The following is an 18702-nucleotide window of genomic DNA, read 5'->3' as shown; positions in this document are numbered from 1 at the left end:
TTTGCTGCGCGCACAAAACCAATATTAGCCAGCAAGGATCTAGATCCAGGAGGGGATTCTCTGCTGTTACCGGCAAGCGAAGCTTGATTTTGAAGAAGCTAACCACCTAGCCATACTGAAGGTAGGGCCGGGACCATACCAGTATCACCAGACTGAAGGTAGGGCCGGGACCATACCAGTATCACAGGACTGAAGGTAGGGCCGGGACCATACCAGTATCACCATACTGAAGATAGGGCCGGGACCATACCAGTATCACCATACTGAAGGTAGGGCCGGGACCATACCAGTATCACCATACTGAAGGTAGGGCCGGGACCATACCAGTATCACCATACTGAAGGTAGGGCTGGGACCATACCAGTATCACCATACTGAAGGTAGGGCCGGGACCATACCAGTATCACCATACTGAAGGTAGGGCCGGGACCATACCAGTATCACAGGACTGAAGGTAGGGCCGGGACCATACCAGTATCACAGGACTGAAGGTAGGGCCGGGACCATACCAGTATCACCACACTGAAGGTAGGGCTGGGACCATACCAGTATCACAAGACTGAAGGTAGGGCCGGGACCATACCAGTATCACAGGACTGAAGGTAGGGCCGGGACCATACCAGTATCACAGGACTGAAGGTAGGGCCGGGACCATACCAGTATCACCATACTGAAGGTAGGGCCGGGACCATACCAGTATCACAGGACTGAAGGTAGGGCCGGGACCATACCAGTATCACCATACTGAAGGTAGGGCCGGGACCATACCAGTATCACCATACTGAAGGTAGGGCCGGGACCATACCAGTATCACAGGACTGAAGGTAGGGCCGGGACCATACCAGTATCACAGGACTGAAGGTAGGGCCGGGATCATACCAATATCACCATACTGAAGGTAGGGCCGGGACCATACCAGTATCACAGGACTGAAGGTAGGGCCGGGACCATACCAGTATCACAGGACTGAAGGTAGGGCCGGGACCATACCAGTATCACCATACTGAAGGTAGGGCCGGGACCATACCAGTATCACCATACTGAAGGTAGGGCCGGGACCATACCAGTATCACCATACTGAAGGTAGGGCCGGGACCATACCAATATCACAGGACTGAAGGTAGGGCCGGGACCATACCAGTATCACCATACTGAAGGTAGGGCCGGGACCATACCAATATCACAGGACTGAAGGTAGGGCCGGGACCATACCAGTATCACCATACTGAAGGTAGGGCCGGGACCATACCAGTATCACCATACTGAAGGTAGGGCCGGGACCATACCAGTATCACCATACTGAAGGTAGGGCCGGGACCATACCAGTATCACCATACTGAAGGTAGGGCTGGGACCATACCAGTATCACCATACTGAAGGTAGGGCCGGGACCATACCAGTATCACCATACTGAAGGTAGGGCCGGGACCATACCAGTATCACCATACTGAAGGTAGGGCCGGGACCATACCAGTATCACCATACTGAAGGTAGGGCCGGGACCATACCAGTATCACAGGACTGAAGGTAGGGCCGGGACCATACCAGTATCACCATACTGAAGGTAGGGCCGGGACCATACCAGTATCACCATACTGAAGGTAGGGCCGGGACCATACCAGTATCACCAGACTGAAGGTAGGGCCGGGACCATACCAGTATCACAGGACTGAAGGTAGGGCCGGGACCATACCAGTATCACCATACTGAAGGTAGGGCCGGGACCATACCAGTATCACCAGACTGAAGGTAGGGCCGGGACCATACCAGTATCACCATACTGAAGGTAGGGCCGGGACCATACCAATACCACCATACTGAAGGTAGGGCCGGGACCATACCAGTATCACCATACTGAAGGTAGGGCTGGGACCATACCAGTATCACAGGACTGAAGGTAGGGCCGGGACCATACCAGTATCACAGGACTGAAGGTAGGGCCGGGACCATACCAGTATCACAGGACTGAAGGTAGGGCCGGGACCATACCAGTATCACAGGACTGAAGGTAGGGCCGGGACCATACCAGTATCACAGGACTGAAGGTAGGGCCGGGACCATACCAGTATCACCATACTGAAGGTAGGGCCGGGACCATACCAATATCACCAGACTGAAGGTAGGGCCGGGACCATACCAGTATCACCATACTGAAGGTAGGGCCGGGACCATACCAATATCACCATACTGAAGGTAGGGCCGGGACCATACCAGTATCACCATACTGAAGGTAGGGCTGGGACCATACCAGTATCACAGGACTGAAGGTAGGGCCGGGACCATACCAGTATCACCATACTGAAGGTAGGGCCGGGACCATACCAGTATCACCAGACTGAAGGTAGGGCCGGGACCATACCAGTATCACCATACTGAAGGTAGGGCCGGGACCATACCAATATCACCATACTGAAGGTAGGGCCGGGACCATACCAGTATCACCATACTGAAGGTAGGGCTGGGACCATACCAGTATCACAGGACTGAAGGTAGGGCCGGGACCATACCAGTATCACCATACTGAAGGTAGGGCTGGGACCATACCAGTATCACAGGACTGAAGGTAGGACCGGGACCATACCAGCATCACCATACTGAAGGTAGGGCCGGGACCATACCAGTATCACCATACTGAAGGTAGGGCCGGGACCATACCAGTATCACAGGACTGAAGGTAGGGCCGGGACCATACCAGTATCACCATACTGAAGGTAGGGCTGGGACCATACCAGTATCACAGGACTGAAGGTAGGGCCGGGACCATACCAGTATCACCATACTGAAGGTAGGGCCGGGACCATACCAGTATCACCATACTGAAGGTAGGGCCGGGACCATACCAGTATCACCATACTGAAGGTAGGGCCGGGACCATACCAGTATCACAGGACTGAAGGTAGGGCCGGGACCATACCAGTATCACCATACTGAAGGTAGGGCCGGGACCATACCAGTATCACCATACTGAAGGTAGGGCCGGGACCATACCAATATCACAGGACTGAAGGTAGGGCCGGGACCATACCAGTATCACCATACTGAAGGTAGGGCCGGGACCATACCAGTATCACCATACTGAAGGTAGGGCCAGGACCATACCAGTATCACAGGACTGAAGGTAGGGCCGGGACCATACCAATATCACAGGACTGAAGGTAGGGCCGGGACCATACCAGTATCACAGGACTGAAGGTAGGGCCGGGACCATACCAGCATCACAGGACTGAAGGTAGGGCCGGGACCATACCAGTATCACCATACTGAAGGTAGGGCCGGGACCATACCAGTATCACAGGACTGAAGGTAGGGCCGGGACCATACCAGTATCACCATACTGAAGGTAGGGCCGGGACCATACCAGCATCACAGGACTGAAGGTAGGGCCGGGACCATACCAGTATCACCATACTGAAGGTAGGGCCGGGACCATACCAGCATCACAGGACTGAAGGTAGGGCCGGGACCATACCAGTATCACCAGACTGAAGGTAGGGCCGGGACCATACCAGTATCACAGGACTGAAGGTAGGGCCGGGACCATACCAGTATCACAGGACTGAAGGTAGGGCCGGGACCATACCAGTATCACCATACTGAAGGTAGGGCCGGGACCATACCAGTATCACCAGACTGAAGGTAGGGCCGGGACCATACCAGTATCACCATACTGAAGGTAGGGCCGGGACCATACCAGTATCACCATACTGAAGGTAGGGCTGGGACCATACCAGTATCACAGGACTGAAGGTAGGGCCGGGACCATACCAGTATCACCAGATTGGTTAGTATCGTGGCAAGGAAACAAAACACCAAGTGGATTTAACTTCTCTAGGAAAACAGCACTAATGTTGCAAACTAAAATCATTATGTTGTCATCCAGAATCACATGTATTTATTTTCCAAGCTATAGCACGCAATATTTTACACACAGCAGGTTTTTAAAGCTCCAAAGAGACTAGTCTGCTTCGTGTTTTCATTTTTGCCATGGAAAAAATATTGTGATACTTGGAAGGGGGCGTAATGTTGAATTAAACCAACAATAAACACTTAATAAAGGGCTGGAAACACATAACCGGACCTTCTTAGATGGACGTGATTCAAAACAGTGAGGCTGTCTATTCTAGTCCTCTCAGTAGAGATGATCTCCACATTGTGTCCTGAACTCTCTACATGAGCTTTAGTCCTCTCAGTAGAGATGATCTCCACATTGTCTCCTGAACCCTCTACATGAGCTTTAGTCCTCTCAGTAGAGATGATCTCCACATTGTCTCCTGAACTCTCTACATGCTTTATTCCTCTCAGTAGAGATGATCTCCACATTGTCTCCTGAACTCTCTACATGAGCTTTAGTCATCTCAGTAGAGATGATCTCCACATTGTCTCCTGAACTCTCTACATGCTTTAGTCCTCTCAGTAGAGATGATCTCCACATTGTCTCCTGAACCCTCTACATGAGCTTTAGTCCTCTCAGTAGAGATGATCTCCACATTGTCTCCTGAACTCTCTACATACTTTAGTCCTCTCAGTAGAGATGATCTCCACATTGTCTCCTGAACTCTCTACATGCTTTAGTCCTCTCAGTAGAGATGATCTCCACATTGTCTCCTGAACTCTCTACATGCTTTAGTCCTCTCAGTAGAGATTATCTCCACATTGTCTCCTGAACTCTCTACATGAGCTTTAGTCCTCTCAGTAGAGATGATCTCGACATTGTCTCCTGAACTCTCTACATGCTTTAGTCCTCTCAGTAGAGATGATCTCCACATTGTCTCCTGAACTCTCTACATGCTTTAGTCCTCTCAGTAGAGATGATCTCCACATTGTGTCCTGAACTCTCTACATGAGCTTTAGTCCTCTCAGTAGAGATGATCTCCACATTGTGTCCTGAACTCTCTACATGCTTTAGTCCTCTCAGTAGAGATGATCTCCACATTGTCTCCTGAACTCTCTACATGCTTTAGTCCTCTCAGTAGAGATGATCTCCACATTGTCTCCTGAACTCTCTACATGCTTTAGTCCTCTCAGTAGAGATGATCTCCACATTGTCTCCTGAACTCTCTACATGAGCGTTAGTCCTCTCAGTAGAGATGATCTCCACATTGTGTCCTGAACTCTCTACATGAGCTTTAGTCCTCTCAGTAGAGATGATCTCCACATTGTGTCCTGAACTCTCTACATGCTTTAGTCCTCTCAGTAGAGATGATCTCCACATTGTCTCCTGAACTCTCTATATGAGCTTTAGTCCTCTCAGTAGAGATGATCTCCACATTGTCTCCTGAACCCTCTACATGAGCTTTAGTCCTCTCAGTAGAGATGATCTCCACATTGTCTCCTGAACTCTCTACATGCTTTAGTCCTCTCAGTAGAGATGATCTCCACATTGTCTCCTGAACTCTCTACATGCTTTAGTCCTCTCAGTAGAGATGATCTCCACATTGTCTCCTGAACCCTCTACATGAGCTTTAGTCCTCTCAGTAGAGATGATCTCCACATTGTCTCCTGAACTCTCTACATGAGCTTTCTTCCAGCCCTGTCTTTTCTTTCAGCCCTTCTGCCCTCCTTTCACCACCAGTAATGATTCTGAGGGTAGCCTCTAGTCTAGGGTTACATACAGTTTGGGGGGAGTGAGGGGGGCACTGTGGGGGGTGCATATCTTTTCTCTCACCTCTTTCCTGTACAGAAATTATGGAGGTAGGGGAGGTGCTAGAGGTTATGGAGGTAGGGGAGGTGCTAGAGGTTATAGAGGTAGGGGAGGTGCTAGAGGATATGGAGGTAGGGGAGGTGCTAGAGGTAATGGAGGTTATAGAGGTAGGGGAGGTGCTAGAGGTTATGGAGGTAGGGGAGGTGCTAGAGGATATGGAGGTAGGGGAGGTGCTAGAGGTTATAGAGGTTATAGAGGTAGGGGAGGTGCTAGAGGTTATGGAGGTAGGGGAGGTGCTAGAGGTTATAGAGGTAGGGGAGGTGCTAGAGGTTATAGAGGTTATAGAGGTAGGGGAGGTGCTAGAGGTTATGGAGGTTATGGAGGTAGGGGAGGTGCTAGAGGTTATAGAGGTTATAGAGGTAGGGGAGGTGCTAGAGGTTGTAGATGTAGGGGAGGTGCTAGAGGTTATGGAGGTAGGGGAGGTGCTAGAGGTTATAGAGGTAGGGGAGGTGCTAGAGGTTATAGAGGTTATAGAGGTAGGGGAGGTGCTAGAGGTAGGGGAGGTGCTAGAGGTTATAGAGGTAGGGGAGGTGCTAGAGGTAATGGAGGTTATAGAGGTAGGGGAGGTGCTAGAGGTTATGGAGGTAGGGGAGGTGCTAGAGGTTATAGAGGTAGGGGAGGTGCTAGAGGTTATGGAGGTTATAGAGGTAGGGGAGGTGCTAGAGGTTATAGAGGTAGGGGAGGTGCTAGAGGTTATAGAGGTAGGGGAGGTGCTAGAGGTTATGGAGGTAGGGGAGGTGCTAGATGTTATGGAGGTAGGGGAGGTGCTAGAGGTTATAGAGGTAGGGGAGGTGCTAGAGGTTATAGAGGTAGGGGAGGTGCTAGAGGTTATGGAGGTAGGGGAGGTGCTAGAGGTTATGGAGGTAGGGGAGGTGCTAGAGGTTATGGAGGTAGGGGAGGTGCTAGAGGTGCTAGAGGTAGGGGAGGTGCTAGAGGTTATAGAGGTAGGGGAGGTGCTAGAGGTTATAGAGGTAGGGGAGGTGCTAGAGGTTATGGAGGTAGGGGAGGTGCTAGAGGTTATAGAGGTTATGGAGGTAGGGGAGGTGCTAGAGGTTATGGAGGTAGGGGAGGTGCTAGAGGTTATAGAGGTTATGGAGGTAGGGGAGGTGCTAGAGGTTATAGAGGTAGGGGAGGTGCTAGAGGATATAGAGGTAGGGGAGGTGCTAGAGGTTATAGAGGTAGGGGAGGTGCTAGAGGTTATAGAGGTAGGGGAGGTGCTAGAAGTTATAGATGTTATGGAGGTAGGGGAGGTGCTAGAGGTTATAGAGGTTATGGAGGTAGGGGAGGTGCTAGAAGTTATGGAGGTAGGGGAGGTGCTAGAGGTTATGGAGGTAGGGGAGGTGCTAGAGGTTATGGAGGTTATAGAGGTAGGGGAGGTGCTAGAGGTTATGGAGGTAGGGGAGGTGCTAGAGGTTATGGAGGTAGGGGAGGTGCTAGAGGTTATAGAGGTAGGGGAGGTGCTAGAGGTTATGGAGGTAGGGGAGGTGCTAGAGGTTATAGAGGTAGGGGAGGTGCTAGAGGTCATGGAGGTAGGGGAGGTGCTAGAGGTTATAGAGGTAGGGGAGGTGCTAGAGGTTATGGAGGTAGGGGAGGTGCTAGAGGTTATGGAGGTAGGGGAGGTGCTAGAGGTTATAGAGGTAGGGGAGGTGCTAGAGGTTATAGAGGTAGGGGAGGTGCTAGAGGTTATGGAGGTAGGGGAGGTGCTAGAGGTGCTAGAGGTTATGGAGGTTATAGAGGTAGGGGAGGTGCTAGAGGTTATAGAGGTAGGGGAGGTGCTAGAAGTTATGGAGGTAGGGGAGGTGCTAGAGGTTATAGAGGTAGGGGAGGTGCTAGAGGTTATGGAGGTTATAGAGGTAGGGGAGGTGCTAGAGGTTATGGAGGTAGGGGAGGTGCTAGAGGTTATGGAGGTAGGGGAGGTGCTAGAGGTTATGGAGGTAGGGGAGGTGCTAGAGGTTATAGAGGTAGGGGAGGTGCTAGAGGTTATGGAGGTAGGGGAGGTGCTAGAGGTTATGGAGGTAGGGGAGGTGCTAGAGGTTATAGAGGTAGGGTAGGTGCTAGAGGTTATAGAGGTAGGGGAGGTGCTAGAGGTTATAGAGGTTATGGAGGTAGGGGAGGTGCTAGAGGTTATGGAGGTAGGGGAGGTGCTAGAGGTTATAGAGGTAGGGGAGGTGCTAGAGGTTGTAGAGGTAGGGTAGGTGCTAGAGGTTATAGAGGTAGGGGAGGTGCTAGAGGTTATGGGTAAAGTCCTGCTGTCTGGCTGGCTGGCTGACTGACTGACTGTCTGGTTGGCTGACTGACTGACTGTCTGGTTGGCTGACTGACTGACTGACTGGCTGGCTGGCTGGCTGACTGACTGACTGGCTGGCTGGCTGACTGACTGGCTGGCTGGCTGGTCATCTCAGAGTAAAGTCCTGTTGATCTGTCCTGACAAGGTGCCAAAACAGTTTCTCCAGATCCCTGCTCGAGGCTGATCAGAGACAGATGAACCACCAGCAGTAAATTACAGCTAACAGGCTGTAGGACAGGAGGGGAGGGGAGGGGAGGGGAGGGGAGGGGAGCAGTAAAATAGAACTAACAGGCAGCAGGATAAGTGTGGGACCATGTGGTTTCAGTTAGCCTGTCAGACCTCACCACCTCTCCCTCTTAAACCCTCCCTCCCAGTGCCCCTCACCTCAGTTAGCCTGCCGGACCTCATCACCTCTCCCTCTTAGGGTGCCATTTGGGACACAGACCATAACACCCCTCTCCTCACAGCCATGACCCTCGCCCCTCCCTCCTAACAACATAACACCCTTCTCCTCACAGCCATGACCCTCGCCCCTCCCTCCTAACAACATAACACCCCTCTCCTCACAGCCATGACCCTCGCCCCTCCCTCCTAACAACATAACACCCCTCTCCTCACAGCCATGACCCTCGCCCCTCCCTCCTAACAACATAACACCCCTCTCCTCACAGCCATGACCCTCGCCCCGCCCTCCTAACAACATAACACCCCTCTCCTCACAGCCATGACCCTCGCCCCTCCCTCCTAACAACATAACACCCCTCTCCTCACAGCCATGACCCTCGCCCCGCCCTCCTAACAACATAACACCCCTCTCCTCACAGCCATGACCCTCGCCCCTCCCTCCTAACAACATAACACCCCTCTCCTCATACCTGGGGTGATTTATTGTTGAGTTGTTTAACTCTGTAGGCTGTGTGTATTTTCTCTGCTCTGTCTGTGTATTTGGCCACTGGGGGCAGGAAGACATGTATCAAACACACCAACCATTGGTTGGCCTTTCAGCAGCAGGAACTGATTGCTCTGAGCTGCTGGGGAAGACAGGAACAGCGCTACGGACAATTCATTCGAACTCATGGCTTGGTTTTTGCTCTGACATACACTGTCAATGGTAGGACCTTGTATAGAAAGGTGTGTGCCTTTTTTTTTTTTTTTTTTGCATTTAGCAGATGCTCTTATCCAGAGCGACTTACAGTTAGTGAGTGCATACATTTTTCATACTGGCCCCCCGTGGGAAACGAACCCACAACCCTGGCGTTGCAAGCGCCATGCTCTACCAACTGAGCTACAGGGGACTATCAATTTCATTTACCACAGGTGGACTCTAATCAAGTTGTAGAAACAGCTCAAGGATGATCAATGGAAACAGGATGCACCTGAGCTCAATTTCGAGTCTCATAGCAAAGGGTCTGAATACTTATGTAAATACGTTTATTTTATTTTATTTGTATACATTTCTAAAAACCTGTTTTCGCTTTGTCATTATCGGGTATTGTGAGTACATTGATGAGATGTATTTATTTTTTAATCCGTTTTAGAATAACGTAACAAAATATGGAAAAAGTCAAGGGGTCTGAACACTTACCGAATGCACTATACACTGTCCCAAATGTCAAAATGGAATAAACTTTTATTTGTCACATGCTTCTTAAACAACAGGTGTAGACTAACAGTGAAAAGCTTCCTTAAGGACCCTTCCCAACGACGCAGAGAGAAAGAAAATAGAGAAATAATGGAAAAGTAAAACATGTAATAATAAAAGAAAAATAAATACACAATGAGTAACGATAACTTGGCTATATACACAGGGTACCAGTACTGAGTCCATGATAACTTGGTTATATACACAGGGTACCAGTACCGAGTTGATGTACAGGGGTACGAGGTAATTGAAGTAGATATGTACAGTTGAAGTCGGAAGTTTACATACACCTTGGTTGGAGTCATTAAAGCTTGTTTTTCAACCACTTAACACATTTCTTGTTAACAAACTCTAGTTTTGACAAGTAATTTTTCCAACAATTGTTTACAGACAGATTATTTCACTTATAATTCACTGTATCACAATTCCAGTGGGTCAGAAGTTTACATACAATAAGTTGACTGTGCCTTTTAAACAGCTTGGAAAATTCCAGAAATTGATGTCATGGCTTTAGAAGCTTCTGATAGGCTAATTGACATCATTTGAGTCAATTGGAGGTGTACCTGTGGATGTATTTCAAGGCCTACCTTCACCTTCAAATGCAGTGCCTCTATGCTTGATATCATGGGAAAATCAAAAGAAAATCAGCCAAGACCTCAAAAAAACAATTGTAGACCTCCACAAGTCTGGTTCATCCTTGGGAGCAATTTCCAAACGCCTGAAGGTACCACGTTCATCTGTACAAACAATAGTACGGAAGTATATACACCATGGGACCACGCAGCCGTCATACCGCTCAGGAAGGAGACGCGTTCTGTCTCCTAGAGATGAACATACTTTGGTGCGAAAAGGGCAAATCCTTCCCAGAACAACAGCAAAGGACCTTGTGAAGATGCTGGAGGAAACAGGTACAAAAGTAGCTATATCCACAGTAAAACGAGTCCTATATCGACATAACCTGAAAGGCCGCTCAGCAAGGAAGAAGCCACTGCTCCAAAACCACCATAAAAAGCAAGACTACGGTTTGCAACTGCACATGGGGACAAAGATCGTACTTTTTGGAGAAATGTCCTCTGGTCTGATGAAACAAAAATAGAACTGTTTGGCCATAATGACGATCGTTATGTTTGGAGGAAAAAGGGGGACGCTTGCAAGCCGAAGAACACCATCCCAACTGTGAAGCACGGGGGTGGCAGCATCATGCTGTGGGGGTGCTTTGCTGCAGGAAGGACTGGTGCACTTCACAAAATAGATGGCATCATGAGGAAGGAAAATTATGTGGATATATTGAAGCAACATCTCAAGACATCAGTCAGGAAGTTAAAGCTTGGTCGCAAATGGGTCTTCCAAATGGACAATGACCCCAAGCGTACTTCCAAAGTTGTGGCCAAATGGCTTAAGGACAACAAAGTCAAGGTATTGGAGTGGCCATCACAAAGCAGAACTGAAAAAGCGTGTGCGAGCAAGGAGGCCTACAAACCTGACTCAGTTACACCAGCTCTGTCAGGAGGAATGGGCCAAAATTCACCCAACGTATTGTGGGAAGCTTGTGGAAGGCTACCCGAAGCGTTTGACCCAAGTTGAACAATTTAAAGGCATTGCTACCAAATACTAATTGAGTGTATGTAAACTTCTGACCCACTGGGAATGTGATGAAAGAAATAAAAGCTGAAATAAATCATTCTCTCTACTATTATTCTGACATTTCACATTCTTAAAATAACGTGGTGATCCTAACTGACCTAAGACAGGGAATTTTTACTAGGGTTAAATGTCAGAAATTGTGAAAAACTGAGTTTAAATGTATTTGGTTAAGGTGTATGTAAACTTCCGACTTCAACTGTACATATACAGTAACTAGGAATAAAGTGACTAGGCAACGGGATAGATAATAAACAGTTGCAGCAGCATATGTGATGAGTTAAAAAAGTTTGCGCAAAAAGGGTCAATGCAGATAGTCCGGGTAGCTATTTGGTTAACTATTTAACTAACTATTTAGCAGTCTTATGGCTTGGGGGTAGAAGCTGTTCAGGGTCCTGTTTGTTCCAGTCTTGGTGCATCAGTACCGCTTGCCGTGCGGTAGCAGAGAGAACAGTCTGACTTGGATGGCTGGAGTCTTTGACAATTTTTAGGGCCTTCCTCTGACACCGCCTGGTATACAGAATCTGGATGGCAGGGAGCTCGGCCCCAGTGATGTACTGGGCCGTACCCACTACCCTCTGTTGCGCCTTCTGGTCAGATGCCAAGCAGTTGGCATATCAGGCGGTGATGCAACCAGTCAGGATGCTCTCGATGGTGCAGCTGTGGAACCTTTTGAGGATCTGAGGGCCCATGCCAAATCTTTTCAGCCTCCTGTCTTGGTGTGTTTGGACAATGATAGATCCTTAGTAATGTGGACACCAAGGAACTTGAAGCTCTCAGCCTGTTCCACTACAGCCCTGTCGATGTGAATGGGGGCGTGCTCGGCCCTCCGTTTCCTGTAGTCCACGATCAGCTCCTTTGTCTTGATCACGTTGAGGGAGAGGTTGTTGTCCTGGCACCACATTGCCAGGTCTCTGACCTCCTCCCTATAGGCTGTCTCATCGTTGTCGGTGATCAGGCCTACCACCGTCGTGTCGTCAGTAAACTTAATGATGGTGTTGGAGTCGTGCCTGGCCATGCAGTCATGGGTGAACAGGGAGTACAGGAGGGTACTGAGCACGCACCCCTGAGGGGCCCCCGTGTTGAGGGTCAGCGTGGTGGATGTGTTGTTGCCTACCCTTACCACCTGGGGGCGCACCGTCAGGAAGTCCAGGATCCAGTTGCAGAGGGAGGTGTTCAGTCCCAGGGTCCTTAGCTTAGTGATGAGCTTTGAGGGCACTATGGTGTTGAACGCTGATCTATAGTCAATGAAAAGCATTTTCACATAGCTGTTCCTCTTACCCAGGTGGGAAAGGACAGTGTGGAGTACAATAGAAATTGCGTCATCTTTGGATCTGTTGGGGCGGTATGTGAATTGGAGTGGGTCCATGATGTCTGGGATGATGGTTTTTATGTGAGCCATGACCAGCCTTTCAAAGCATTTCATTGCTACAGATGTGAGTGAAGATGTCAGTGAAGACACTTGCAAGCTGGTCAGAGCATGATCTGAGTACGCGTCCTGGTAATCTGTCTGGACCTGCGGCCTTGTCAATCTTAACCTGTTTAAAGGTCTTACTCACATCGGGTACGGAGAGCGTGATCATACAGTCGTCTGGAACAGCTGGTGCTCTCATCCATGGTTCAGTATTGCTTACCTAGAAGTGAGCATAGAACGCATTTAGCTCGTCTGTTAGGCTCACGTCACTGGGCAGCTCGTGGCTGGGTTTCCCTTTGTAATTCGTTATAGTTTGCAAGCCCTTCCACATCCGATGAGCGTCAGCATAGTAGGATTCAATCTTAGTCCTGTATTGATGCTTTGCCTGTTTGATGGCTCGTCGGACGTCGTAGCTGGATTAGTGTCCTGCTCCTTGACAGCGGCAGCTCTAGCCTTAAACTCAGTGCGGATGTTGCCTGTAATCCATGGCTTCTGGTTGGGATATGTACGTACACGGTCACTGTGGGGACGATGTCGTCAATGCACTTATTGATGAAGCCAGTGACTGAGGTGGTGTACTCCTCAATGCCATTGGATGAATCCCGGAACATATTCCAGTCTGTACTAGCAAAACAGTCCTGTAGCTTAGCATCCGCTTCATTGTACCACTTCCGCATTGAGTGCTTCACTGGTACTTCCCGTTTGAGTTTTTGCTTATAAGCTGGAATCAGGAGGATAGATTTATGGTCAGATTTGCCAAATGGAGGGCGGCCTTGTATGTATGTGTAAAAGGTGATCTAGAGTTTTGTCGCCTCTAGTTGACATTCTGGTACAAATTAGGTAAAATGGATTTTAGTTTCCCTGCATTAAAATCACCGGCCACTAGGTGCACCGCCTCTGGATGAGCAGTTTCCTGTTTGCTTATGGCCTTATACAGCTCGTTGAGTGTGGTCTTAGTGCCAGCATCAGTTTGTGGTGGTAAATAGATGACTACGAAGAATATAGATGAAAACTCGCTCTGTAAATAGTGTGGTCTACAGCTTATCATGAGGTATTCTGATGTATTCCCCCTTTGACCTTACCCTTTGACCCGAGGCTGCCGTTTGGTCCTGCCGATAAATAGAAAAAACTGCTAAATGTACGCTGCTGGTCAAAAGTTTTAGAACACCTACTCATTAAAGGGTTTTTTCTTGATTTTTACTATTTTCTACATTGTAGAATAATAGTGAAGACATCAAAACTATGAGATAACACATATGGAATCATGTAGTAACCAAAAAAGTGTTAAACAAATCAAAATGTATTTGAGATTTGAGATTCTTCAAATAACCACATTTTGCCTTGATGACAGCGTTGCACAATCTTGGCATTCTCTCAACCAGCTTCATGAGGTAGTCACCTGGAATGCATTTCAATTAACAGGTGTGCCTTCTTAAAAGTTAATTTGTAGAATTTCTTTCCTTCTTAATGAGTTTGTGCCAATCAGTTGTTTTGTGACAAATGTAAGACATGAAGGTCAGTCAATATGGAACATTTCAAGAACTTTGAAAGTTTCTTCAAGTGCAGTCGCAAAAACCATCAAGCGCTATGATGAAACTGTCTCTCATGAGGACCACCACAGGAAAGGAAGACCCAGAGTTACCTCTGCTGCAGAGGATAAGTTCATTAGAGTTACCAGCCTCAGAAATTGCTGTCATCAAGGCAAAGGGTGGCTATTTGAAGAATCTCAAATATAAAATACATTTTCATTTGTTTAACACTTTTTTGGTTACTAAATGATTCCATATGTGTTATTATTTCAGTTTTGATGTCTTCACTATTATTCTACAATGTAGAAAATAGTACAAATAAAGAAAAACCTTTGAATGAGTCGGTGTTCTAACACTTTTGACCAGTAGCGTATATGATCCATTTCCTTGTTCAGCTACGACTCCAAGAAACACGGGATATTACGGTTCTTCAGGTCCTGTTGATAGGATAGTCTCGAACTGAGCTCGTCCAGTTTGTTCTCCAGTGATTTGTACGTTCGGCAACAGAACAGGTACTACAGGTAGGGGTAGAGGGGGTTTATAGAACAGGTAGGGGTAGAGGGGGTTTATAGAACAGGTAGGGGTAGAGGGGGTTTATAGAACAGGTAGGGGTAGAGGGGGTTTATAGAACAGGTAGGGGTAGAGGGGGTTTATAGAACAGGTAGGGGTAGAGGGGTTTATAGAACAGGTAGGGGTAGAGGGGGTTTATAGAACAGGTAGGGGTAGAGGGGGTTTATAGAACAGGTAGGGGTAGAGGGGGTTTATAGAACAGGTAGGGGTAGAGGGGGTTTATTTATTCACTGACGTAGTTTCATCAGGCACGTCGGCCTCTATATCAATAGAACAGGTAGGGGTAGAGGGGGTTTATTTATTCACCACCGTAGTTTCATCAGGCACGTCGGCCTCTATATCAATAGAACAGGTAGGGGTAGAGGGGGTTTATTTACTCTCCACCGTAGTTTCATCAGGCACGTCGGCCTCTATATCAATAGAACAGGTAGGGGTAGAGGGGGTTTATTTACTCTCCACCGTAGTTTCATCAGGCACGTCGGCCTCTATATCACTGTCTCTTTCTCAGGTAGGGGTAGAGGGGGTTTATTTATTCACTGACGTAGTTTCGTCTGGGTGCCCGCACGTCGGCCATCTCTTCCTTTCCGAGTCTCTGGGATTAGGGCTTGGTCCGGGGTGTCAGGATGTCCTGTGCCATTGACTTGTTGAAGTAGATATCTTCATCCGAATGGAGATGAGTGAATGGAGGTTAGTGGATAGAGGTTAGTGATTGGAGGTTAGTGATTAGAGGTTAGTGGATAGAGGTTAGTGAATGGAGGTTAGTGGATAGAGGTTAGTGATTGGAGGTTAGTGATTAGAGGTTAGCTGTTCTGATGTCCAGAAGCTGTTTCAGTCATAGGAAATTATGGAGGAGACATTATGTAAAACATTTAAGATCAGATCAAAAAACCACAAATAGAAGACTTGGTCAGGAGCCATAAAACGGTGGTTATCCATTGCTGCACCATTCCTTCACCCTATTTACATTTTAGTCATTTAGCAGACGCTCTTATCCAGAGCGACTTACAGTTAGTGAGTTTTATTTTTTCATACTGGCCCCCCGTGGGAATCAAACCCACAACCCTGGCGTTGCAAACACCATGCTCTACCAACCGAGCTACATCCCTATAGTGCACTTCTTTTGACCAGGGCCCATAGGGCTCTAATGGGGGTGCCATTTTGGACACAGCCAATGTAAATTGGTGACAGAAATGTCTGTGAAATCTAGCTGAGAAAAACAGGAAGTAACAACCACACACAGAGAGAAACAGGAAGTGATTTTCAGAGCAACACATCAGAGACACATCAGTGATACAGTCCTCTCACCTATCAGACCGATGTCCTGAGGTGAAAATATCTTGCTGTTTTAATGAAGACAATCAGACAACTACAGGATCCTGTGGTTTCTAACTGTTATTGGTTGAGATGTTCTATTGCGTTGTATTGCCTTGATAAGTAGTGTTAGCAAAGATTTTTTATAACTAATGTTACGAACCCCGTGGCTTTAAAAGTCTAGGGTGGATGGAAAAGAGACCCGTAACATAACTCATGCGAATTAGAATCGTGACACGGAAACAGTGAGAACAAAAATACACCGACAACCATAAGCTACCGTCAAACACAAAACGTTTATTGTGAACACACGGTAAAAGTTTGGGAAAAAGGGCTGAGCAGGACCCAAGGAATGAAACAATAATGTCAAAAAACCCTAAACTGATCTTGCCTGCCTCAAGAACCGCTAAGCTACTGCTAATCATACAAATATTACAGTGGGTGGTCCGCTCAGGTCTAACTAGTGTTTTTAGACAATGTTCTTCCTACGGGTAATGTAGGCCCAAGGGCAACTTCCTAAATCCCCCTTTTCCCAGAAACACACAACAAAGTTACCATACAGAGTAACCAGCAAATGAGTGAGTACACAAAAAAACAGGACACCACAGTATCCATACTCACAAACGAAAAGAGTCTCTGTCAGCAAACACAACTGACCGGCTTTATAAACAATGGGATGTGTGATGTGAGTGAAAAACCAGAAACAGGTGGTGCAATGCAGAGGAATGTCCACTGATTGGTCAGAAACAGGTGGTGCAATGCAGAGGAATGTCCACTGATTGGTCCACCTCAGCAATCAGCAGACCAAACGGATGTCAGACAGGTGGGACACCCCAACGACCACCAATCAGGAACACAAAGGACACCTGTGATTAGGGCAGAAGGAGGGGAAAAACACAAGAACACATACAGGATACCTGTATCCATAACAACTAACCCAAGAACACATACAGGATACCTGTATCCATAACAACTAACCCAAGAACACATACAGGATACCTGTATCCATAACAACTAACCCAAGAACACATACAGGATACCTGTATCCATAACAACTAACCCAAGAACACATACAGGATACCTGTATCCATAACAACTAACCCAAGAACACATACAGGATACCTGTATCCATAACAACTAACCCAAGATCAACCACTGCCAAGCAAGGAGGTGGGCAGAGCCAAGCGTGAGCTAGTGAGAGCCTATTGGCTCATTCTATCATGCATTTGCATATTTCCATTAGGGAATGCCTACTATGTGAAGTGCGTGTGCAATAATTACATTCGCCCTTGCACTCCTTCTAAACATTGCAATTTTTTAAAAACTTTGGCAAAGGGTAAAGTTTACAAAAATGTAGTCCACTCTGTTTGTAACAGATTCTAGTTTTGAGAATAGAAAACAGTATTGAGATTGAATGTTTCATAGATGAGAAAATTAGCAGAATGTCGGCCAAAATCCATCTCGCGCTCCATCTTCTCCCACTAGGCATCCTCTCACCACCATATTTGGGCATCCTCTCACCACCATATTTGGACTTCCTCTCACCACCATATTTGGGCTTCCTCTCACCACCATATTTGGGCTTCCTCTCTCTACCATATTTGGTAGTGAGTGGAAACGCCAACCGGATGCTTCACATTTATACATCCGGTGAAACATCATTGTTCTATCTGTGGCGCTAGGAGCGAATTACTAGATTACAATATAATTTACTTTATAATGACATTGCAGGGGTCCTAGATGCTGTTCTATTCCAGGGTGGGCCATTGTTTATACACAGAGAGTTGGTGAGATTAGATGAGATTAGATTAGATTAGATGAGATTAGGTTGTACTTTATTCATCCCCAAGGGTTGTATGTAAAGACATTTGTTCCAGCCAAGCGGTAACACAAACCATCACGATCAACTGATTGTCTTCATTCTGAAAGTATATACAGTGAGGGAAAAAAGTATTTGATCCCCTGCTGATTTTGTACGTTTGCCCACTGACAAAGACATGATCAGTCTATAATTTTAATTGTAGGTTTATTTGAACTGTGAGAGACAGAATAACAACAACAAAAATCCAGAAAAACGAATGTCAAAAATGTTATAAATTGATTTGCATTTTAATGAGGGAAATAAGTATTTGACCCCTCTGCAAAACATTACTTAGTACTTGGTGGCAAAACCCTTGTTGGCAATCACAGAGGTCAGACGTTTCTTGTAGTTGGCCACCAGGTTTGCACACATCTCAGGAGGGATTTTGTTCCACTCCTCTTTGCAGATCTTCTCCAATTAGTAAGGTTTCGAGGCTGACGTTTGGCAACTCGAACCTTCAGCTCCCTCCACAGATTTTCTATGGGATTAAGGTCTGGAGACTGGCTAGGCCACTCCAGGACCTTAATGTGCTTCTTCTTGAGCCACTCCTTTGTTGCCTTGGCCGTGTATTTTGGGTCATTGTCATGCTGGAATACCCATCCACGACCCATTTTCAATGCCCTGGCTGAGGGAAGGAGGTTCTCACCCAAGATTTGACGGTACATGGCCCCGTCCATCGTCCCCTTGATGCAGTGAAGTTGTCCTGTCCCCTTAGCAGAAAAACACCCCCAAAGCATAATGTTTCC

The 18702-nt window shown here is 47.4% G+C and overlaps 1 protein-coding gene across 1 annotated transcript in view; it reads left to right on the top strand.

Annotated features, from left to right (window-relative positions):
• LOC311122022 (vascular endothelial growth factor receptor 3-like) overlaps window positions 1-18702 on the top strand; it is a gene marked incomplete at both ends in the record, with an annotated part of 90899 nt that overhangs the window by 3577 nt on the left and 68620 nt on the right. The window lies entirely within an intron of this gene.

This window comes from Coregonus lavaretus, assembly GCF_964263955.1.
Source record: "Coregonus lavaretus genome assembly, contig: HAP1_SCAFFOLD_1635, whole genome shotgun sequence".
NCBI classification, from domain to species: domain Eukaryota; kingdom Metazoa; phylum Chordata; class Actinopteri; order Salmoniformes; family Salmonidae; genus Coregonus; species Coregonus lavaretus.
The sequence above is the reverse complement of the archived record's forward strand: the minus strand, read 5'-3'. Positions and strand labels throughout refer to the sequence as shown.